A 7,941-nucleotide genomic window follows, 5' to 3' on the forward strand; every position below is an offset into this window, starting at 1 on the left:
AGCAGGGGCGAGGGCGGGGGCTGCGGGGGTGGGAGGGCAGAGCCCAGCATCCCCACCCCTCCTGCGTGGTCTGCCTCCAGACCCCTGGCGGGTGGATCTGCAGCTCCCAGAAACCGGTGTTGGCTGGTGCTCGTCTCCAAAGGAATGTCACCGCCGGGCCTTCCAGCTTCTCTCCCTAGTGTTTTTGAGATCAAAAACCCCAAACTCGTTAGCTAAAAACTTTGCTGAGAGAACAATACCCACCAAGGTGCAGGACGTGGTGCCAACTCTCTCATTAAAGTGTCTTTCCACATGAAAACTCACTGCCAATGACAATGGGCACTTGGCCGCTGCCAGTTCAGAGGAAGACGCTGAAGAAAAGGGAGGGAAACAGCTGTGTCCAGGTCAAAACAGATTCAATTTATAGCTGGCAGACTGTGGCTGAAAGCTGTTTATTGCATGCTCGGTGCTACTTTTTTTTCCTTTTAGGTGATTTTTCCAAAATGTTCTTCCGGTTGGGGATGTGCCTTTTTTTGCATGGGGCACAGGCCTTGGGCTAATGGCGCCGTGTTCTCTCATGCTGTGGCTCAGACATCATTAAGCAATAAAACCGCAGCCATTAAGAATACAACAGCATTGTACCTGGTGTGGAAGAAAGCAGATACCAGGAAGCATTTGGGGACAGAGAAGAGGGAGTACTGAGCCGAGGAGACTGACAGAATGGACCCCGGAATATGATGGAAATGAGAGGCTCCACAGCCCCCCTCACTGACCCAGCTCAAAGAGTGAGAGAATTCAAGATGGCGGAGCAACAGCTGTATCTGTTTCCTGAGGCTGCAGGGCAAACGACACAAACTGGCCTGCTACAAACAACAGCAATTTATTCTGTCCAGTCTGGAGGCCAGAAGTCTGAAATCCAGGTGTCAGTAAGGTTGTTTCCTTCCCGAGGCTCTGAGGGAGAGTCTGTTCCGTGCCTCTCTCTGTTTTAGGTGGCAGTCAGCAGTCCTCGGTGCACCTAGGCTTGTAGACACATAGCTACGATCTCTGCTCTGTCTTCACATCCCCTCCTCTGTGGGTCTTCTCCCCTCTTCTAAGGACACATGTCATTAGATTTCAGGTCCACCCATATAACACAGGATGATCTCACCTGGAGACCCTAACACATTACATCTGAAAAGACCCCCCCCTTTTTTCAAAGTTTGTATTTTGAGAGAAAGAGAGAGAGAGTGCGCGCACAAAAGTGAGGGAGGAACAGAGAGAGAGAGAGATGGAGAGAGAGAATCTCAAGCAAGCTCTGTGCTGTCAGTACAGAGCCTGATGTGGGGCTTGAACTCACCAACCTCGCGATCATGACCTGAGCTGAAATCAAGAGTTGGATGCTTAACAGATGGAGCCACCCAGGCACCCCAAGACCCTTTTTCCAATAAGCTCACATTCATACTTTCCTTTAGACGTATCTTGGGGGAGCTGCAATCCGACCCACCATGACAGCCAAAGTCATCTGGAGAACTGCTCCCAGGACAAAGCCTTCTCTCTAGGACTAGTTCACCCCCTCCTGGACCCTCTGCCTGCCCTCGAGACACCTGCAATTTGGGCTCTGGAACAAAGCCACAGGGATACTGAGTCCTTCCTTAAAGCCAGGCATCTCTTCTCAAAACCGTTTTCCCGTCTCAGAGTGCCACTTGGCCCTGAAGACCTTGGGTCTGAGGCAGTTTCTAAGATGGCGGACCACAGCAGAGGTTCCTGCCCACGAGGCGTCCCGGGGAACCAGACGGGGAGTGCTGGGCCAAACACCGTAGCCAAGGCGTTCCTGCCCGCTGTCTGTCCTCGCCCAAAGCTCTGAGTTGCAAGGTCCAAGCACTGGGCTCCTCGCTTACAGGGGCTCCGCAAATGTTTACCAGCCGTTTCTTAATGGAAAACGGATGGAAGCTCATTATAGGCTAAAGTGACCTATTATGTCATTGGTCGGTTCTAATAATTAGAAAACACTTTCCTTCAGTTGACTCAAAACTGACCTACCTATAATGCCATCCACACCCACCAATTTGCCTTCAGGAACTCTAGACATGAAGGTCACCACTGGGCTCTTAGAAGCTGCCTCATTCTAATCAGCCGAGGGGATGAAAATAGGCCCCCAGAGGTCACAGGGCACAGGCAGCCGGGCCAGACCACCCAGAGGAATTTCAGTGCTTCCACAAGCCTGGGTAGCAACTCCAGGCTCTGAATTTAGCCCCCTATATGCTAGATGCTTTATGTATGTTATTTCTAATCCTCACAACTGGCCTGAAAGGCATATACTATTATCAACCTTGTTTTGTAGGCGAGGGAATGAATTCTGAGGTCTGGTAAGTCGAAGACGTGGGATTTGAACCCAGATCTGTCTGACCACAGAGCCCTCGTGTTGTGTCCCCAGCACCTGCCATGCCACCTCCCCTCGTGTGAAGGAACAGTCCGTTTCCTATGCCTGGGGCCTGGAGAGTGGGAAAAGGATGAAAGACCTCAAAGGAGGGTTAAATCGAAGCAGAAACTCCAGTTTCACACCTAAACCAAACAATGTTTTATTTCAATTTCCCTGAACATACATAGTTCAGTTACCCCTGGTTTAAAAAAAAAAAAAGGCACAACTAGTGCTGGAGAAATGTCAAGTATTACATTTCAGCAGACGTGTGCAGAACAATCAAAATGTTGAACATCCCCAAACAGATGCAAACCTTCACCAAAGTATCTTGCAGAGTCACATCACTGAGGTTTGAAAAGAGCAGTCACGTTGCCAGCCCAGCCGATTTTTCTAGAGTAGGAGCTCCCTACCTCCAAAGCCTGGATTGCCCAGAAGACAGAATAGCAATTATTGTTGTGCCTTTAAAACAATTTTTTTAATGCTTAGAGAGAGACCTGACCCGAAATTAAGAGTCGGACGTTTAACCAATTATTGTTGTACCTTTATGGAATGTTTTATGCTTTCTCTTTCCCACAAACCATCGCATTTGATGGTCACTTCCGCCCTATGAGGCGGAAGCGGGGCAGATGTCACCGTCACTGCAAAGATCGGGACACGAGGAGTCTGACCAACAGGGAATCTTGGGGGAAGGCAGGCTCCTAACCAAGGCGCCTCTTTGTAGGAATTCCACTGTCCCTTTGCAAGCTTCAGAGTCCTAGGGAAGATGTGACAGTTGGAGATCCCACCAATGAGCTGGTGTAGGGGAAGATGGGAGAGGGAACGGAAGATCCGTGGTAAGACCTAGGAGGAGGCGCTGTGGTCGCTAAAGCCGTGGCAGGTCAAGTCAGAGACCTGACTGCAGCTTCCGCCAGGGCCAAGGGAGAGGAACACAACCACCAAGCTCCTTCAGGAGGTGGAACTAGGAGTCTTTGGAAATTAAATGTTCTGCTTGCTTATAAGACCTTTCCCCTGGGACCATGAGCTTGCCCTCAACAATGACAATGCCTGCTCCAGACAGATCTTGAAGGCTCCAGATGGATCTCGAAGGCTCCAGACAGTTCTCAAAGGTTCCAGACAGTTCTCAAAGGCTGGCAGCAATTAGTGTCCCTTGGTGTGTCTGTGGCCAGAAGAGATCTTGGATGCAGGTGCTTCTCTGAGGTCACGTTGTCTAATGAATTAAGGTTAACAGCCGAACAGCGAAAGAAAGGGCACTGAGCTTGACTCTGCTACCACTTGGCTTCTAAGTAAACACTTCAGGGATTGCCTCACTTAGTCATCAAATGCCAGTATTTCCACTGAACAAGTTGACGGCAGCAGATAGCCCTTTAGAATACACGAGCAGACCCATCCTTCCTTGAGAGGGTCAGGTTGGTCTTTGCCTTATGCAAAACCCCCAGGACACAGAAAAGGTGAAGAGTCACACTTAAAAAATTCTGTTGGCTTAATACTTCCCCCCAAGAAGGACACTGGCTCCTGCAGCAATGGACCCCTAGAACCCGGCCCCTTTCCCTGGTGACCTGAGAGAGCCTTCCCTGTAGAAGAATTCCCCATAGCCTGCACTTCTATTTTGGGGGGCCACTCTGCTCTGGTACATGGAAAAAGGAAGAGTTGAGGTTTGCATGGTCATTTTTATTATAGTATGAAAGCCTTGAAATGATCACAAAAGCAAAAGAGGGAAATATGCCTCCTAAAAAGAACGGAGGCAAATTATTATAGCAACCGAATCCTAAAAGGAATTTTCAAGTAAAAATATGGCTCATGTGAAGTTGTTATGGTAACTGACATTTAAAAGTAACTGGATTTGGGCAAGTTTCTTCCTCCACCCTCTCTGCAAAGTCTTGCAGGAACTTCATGCTAAAATTATGCTTTAATTTTAATTAGCCGAATAGGCCATAAATATAGCTTATTCCCAAATCTTTACAATTTCTACCCTGCAAGCAGCTGATCTACTAATGAGAAAATATTTCTACAAAAACCCACTTACCATTAAAACATCCTATCCAATATTTTTCTAATACAATTTATCAATTTAAACACATTGCATAATGTGATATTCTGTAGCGTTCCATTAAAATGATAAATAGCAGTGTGTGTGTTGGGGGGGGGAACCAAGAGATTAAACATATTGCAAGTGGTGTAACTGTATTTAAATAACCTGGGCCATACCAAGAAAAACACACTGCTCTCATCCTCAAATACAATCTAAACTCGGCTGCAGATTCCTGACTGTAAGGGTATTAATAGGACAGAGGAAGGGGGGCAATAAGAAATGACAGGCAACTTCAGAAGAAATAAAATTTCTATTAGGCTTTGTTATAAGATTACATCAAAGCAATTCATATGTTTTAATCTGGGGAGAGAAAAAGCAACTACTTGGGGTTTGTGCCTGGGGGCTGCCTCTGTGTGTTGAACCAGACAGTTTGCATAATGAACAATTTTCATTCAATCAGGATCTCGGCAGAGAGAGCTCCCACACTCTACAGTCCTAGGCACTGGCTCAGAGTTTCTATTCTCCTAGCTCCCCCTGCTGGAGAAACAACATTTGACAGGAAGGAAAGGAGGCCGGGCAGCTTTTCCAAGCCATTATTACCCTGCATTCTGGTTCATAAAGTTAGAGAGTTCGCTTTAAACGTCTCCTAGAGCCCGAAGAGCCTCGAAGGGGCCTCTGTAAGATGCCGGAAGACGCTCCATTTAACAGCAGCTTGTAGGAGGAGGGAAGCTCCAGGACTGCGCCAGGAAAACCTTTGCCTTTTCCACCCTCTACTTACTGATTAGGGGATTTTAGGAATTGCTGTTTACATTCTGGGCCAAACGTCAGGAAGACTGAAGTTGCTGGAAGGGAGTTTGCCCTGAATGACTGGTGGACATGGTCACCCATTTAAAATACTACACGTGGTTCTTACCTGGCTAGTCCTCTTTCAAGGCTCCCCACTGTCCAGGTCTTCGTAAAATAAGAAAAAAAAAAAAAAAACACAAAGAAACACACACACACGCACACACGCCAAATGGAATTGCCTTTTCATGCACAATGGAAAACTTAAAGGCTGAACAAATCGTTTTGAAGAACTGGCACAGGCAACATTGGCTCGGATGCAGGAAAGTCCTGGGCAAGCTGGCTGAGCCAGGACCCGGGGCTGTGGCCTAATCCCCCTTTATCCGAGGGTTTAGCGCGCCCGCCGCCCCTCTCCCAGCTCTGCCAGGCTCCGTCTCCAGCGGCCGCCCCGCTGCCTTCCCGGGGTGGGGGGAGGGGGAGGGGGAGCGATGCGGATTCGTGTGAAACTGTTTTTGAAAACCTGGATGATCATTTAAACGTTTAAAATATGCACATGGTAATTCAAAACTAATTACCCTGAGCACATTTGAAACATTGATGCTATCATCTCTGGATCCTGCGTACTGATTGTGTGCCACAGCTCGCTCCGGTGTTTCTATAAACCGCTCCAGCGATTTTAACTTCCAGGCTAAATCAGGCAGCGGCGGGCCCTGCCTTCCGTCCCTGGTTGGTGGAGAGCCCCCTTCCTGGGCTTCCAGGAGGAGGCTGAGTCCCGTTTCCCAGGAGAGCCATTAGTCACGGTCTTGGAGTTCCGGCTGCCCAATCATAGGCCTCGGCCTCGGCCTCGTTGCTGTTCCTAATTGTCAATCCCATTATTTAATTTGGGTTAAAATGACCTCTTTCCCACCTATGCCTTTTTCCTCCTAGGCCCTCCCCTTTTCCCCTTCCCCTGCCTCAGCATGTGGCTTCCACTTCCTAATTTGCACCAAAAAGTTGCCTTGACATTGACCTGCCTGCTTCTCCATTTGGGGGTGGATGGGAGACATTTTCAGGAAGGAAAACGGGGTTTAACGTGGCCACATCCACCAGCGCTCTTGAGAGCCGGTCTGAAGGGGGCCAGCGTGACTGAAGGCAGCCATTGCCGCACACATCTTATTGTAGCCAAGGGCACGCACACACACGTGTCACACGCACGTGCACACACACACCATACATGTGCACACACGCCTCAGACACGGAGCAAGGCCTGCTTACAGGCTGGCCTCATTAGACCTAGGCAGGTCCTGAAGCACAGTCCTTTCCCCATTTTCCAGAATATAAGGAGTTCTCTTCCACGGGGGCAAGAGTGGGGGGAGGACATTAAACCAGCATGCCAGCAGCTAAAAATGCCAGAGGGGAGGCTGTAGCCAAAATGACTTGGACTTCCCAAGTTTATCCACGAAGACTGACCTTGGGATGGGGAGCTGCCGCTGGGAGATGCCCCACTGTAGAGTCAGGAATTGAGCCCCGCCTTCCCCACGTGCTCCAGGAAGCAGCTGAGTGCCGGACAGCTCCTTATTGGCACTCCGAAGACGCCAGTGGCAGAATATGAATACGAATCTGGGTTAGATTCCCACAGCCGGCTGCAGGTTGATGGAGCGATATTACCAGGTTTAACTAGAGCCATTAAGAGACTCTTCATTATCCCCACACCACCACCACCAAAGTTATCACAGGAGCCATAACGCAAGAGAGAATTTTCATTCCATCAACAAGAGAGGGAGCCAGTCTATCTTTGTCCAGAGAAAATGAGCAGCCCAGCATGAAGCTTGTGAGGAATGGAGTGTACAACACTCCAATAACAGCCCCGGCAGGATTTCCTCAGCTATTTAGTTGGCTGAGCAGAGCAGCTGCCCCAGAGCAATCTTCCCCTGTACCTGGCGTGCCGAACGGGGGCTCCAGGAGCAACTCAAAGGTCAATTAAAGACAAAGGACACTCGCTGAGACCTGCATTCCAAAGGGCTTAAGCATTAAGCTCCAAGAAAATCAGGGTCCAGGCTGCGCTGGCTCAGATGTTCAGCCATCTCCTTTTTTATTTCTCAACAAAAGTCTACCAGTCGAACCAAACTAATTTCCTTGGGATCACCTGCACCAGCCTCACTTTCTCCTACTCCCGTGCCCCTGCGGCGTGTCACTCCTTCACCTTGAACCGTCCCTGTGCTTTCTCCCTGCCAGGCCATTCTTCCCACCTTTACAGCGACCACTCACCAGCTTTGTGACTGCCGCCACCAGATTCCGTTTCCTCCTGTCCCCCGGCCTCCTCTCCACCGCCATATACTCAGTCTGCTCTGTGTGATTTTGCTTGTTTCTAAAAAGCACGCTTCCATTTTGTGGGCCTGCCCGTTATGGATTGAAATGGAGACAGAAGGGACCAGGTCTTCCGTTTCCTTTGCATTTCTTGCGGCATCTCAAATACGGGGTTTTCACATTAGAGACACCTGCGCTAGACACCCCGACTGGCCTAGGAGTTTTATAGCTGGAGTCAGAAGGCCCATAAGATGACCCCGTACACCCCCGCACACCCAGCAAAAACTGCACCCCTCATTCAGATGTTCTCGGCATCCTATCGCTTGCCCAAAGCCAGATTTATTGCTCCCGCTGTAAAGTGTATCTTCTCTAAGCCTCACTTAAAAGCTACCACTTGGCAGAAGATCAAGTTAGAAGTGCAGGATAGCAGGTGATGGTGAGGGGAGGAGGGGGCGGGGAGGGCGGG

The sequence above is a fragment of the Crocuta crocuta genome, unplaced genomic scaffold (genome assembly GCF_008692635.1).
Source record: "Crocuta crocuta isolate KB4526 unplaced genomic scaffold, BGI_CrCroc_1.0 scaffold149, whole genome shotgun sequence".
NCBI classification, from domain to species: Eukaryota; Metazoa; Chordata; class Mammalia; order Carnivora; family Hyaenidae; genus Crocuta; species Crocuta crocuta.